Below are 1,353 nucleotides of genomic sequence, written 5' to 3'. Positions count from 1 at the left end.
GGTTTAATTGTTTACAAATCATCAACCAGTTTTTGCTGTTACCAAACAAGAACTTACTAACTCCTGTTGTCTGCTAAACGGCCAACAATTCAATTAGGGTTCCGCTGTTTTGCTTGTGTGTAATTTACACTACCTCATCCATCTACATGTGCAATGCATGTTTCTCATTATTTTTAAGGAATAAAAACAGAGACAAAGATATGCACTAAATTAGTGGCATATATATGTTTGATAATGTCATAGATATGCAATTAAATAATATGACAGATTTCATTACCTGGAGTTATACAAAAAATGGTATGTTCTCGGTACGGTCTGCTTACTCAGTGGAGTGGAACTATCAGTATGGGAGTCAACTAAAACACTCTAATGGGATGGGGTGAACCACACCTAACCCTATATGGTGTCAGATATGGAAGTTATCATGTTCGGCAAAAGTCAAAAAAATTATATGGCGTATGTTACATGGCACTCTCCCATGTCGGGCAACACTCGCTAATAGATACATGAAGGTTTCGCCCTTGTGCCCTACTGATACGTCTCCGTCGTATCTATAATTTTTGATTGTTCCATGCCAATATTCTACAACTTTCATATACTTTTGGCAACTTTTTATACTATTTTTGGGACTAACATATTGATCCAGTGCCTAGTGCCAGTTCCTGTTTGTTGCATGTTTTTTGTTTCGCAGAATATCCATATCAAACGGAGTCCAAACGGGATAAAAACTGACGTTTTTTTTGGAATATATATGATTTTTGGGAAGAAAAATCCACGCGAGACGGTGCCCGAGGGAAGCACGAGGCTAGAGATGGCAGTTTTGCCCATGGGTATGGGTACCCGCGGGTATCCTACCCGAAAACAATGAGCATTGGTAAGACTTTCTACCATTTCATACCCATGGGTAATGGGTATCCATACCCGCAAAATACATGGGTAGGGTATGGGTATGGAATTATACCCAGGGGTAACCCAATGGATATCCAGAAATACTAATAAAAAATTTAAATCCTATAATATATGGGTAAACCTAAAGTAATTAGCATTGCAAGTTTACAAACTTGAGTTTTTTCAATGGAGATTAAGACATTTGTGTGTCAATCGTCATTGTGAAATTTTGATGTAAGTGCAAACCAGATGGTGATGGTCGAGTACCTAACATTAGTTTTAGGCCATTTTCTTGTCTTACAGTTATTATGCCAATGTTATATATTGTACCCATCGAATACCCATTGGGTATAAGATACCCGATGGGTATGGGCATGGGTACCAATTTGTGCCCATGGATATTGAAATGGGTGGGTATAGAAAAAATATATGGGTATGGGTTTGGGCACAAAAAGTTCGTACCCG

This window comes from Triticum dicoccoides, chromosome 3A, assembly GCF_002162155.2.
Source record: "Triticum dicoccoides isolate Atlit2015 ecotype Zavitan chromosome 3A, WEW_v2.0, whole genome shotgun sequence".
Classification (NCBI taxonomy): domain Eukaryota; kingdom Viridiplantae; phylum Streptophyta; class Magnoliopsida; order Poales; family Poaceae; genus Triticum; species Triticum dicoccoides.
The sequence above is the reverse complement of the archived record's forward strand: the minus strand, read 5'-3'. Positions refer to the sequence as shown.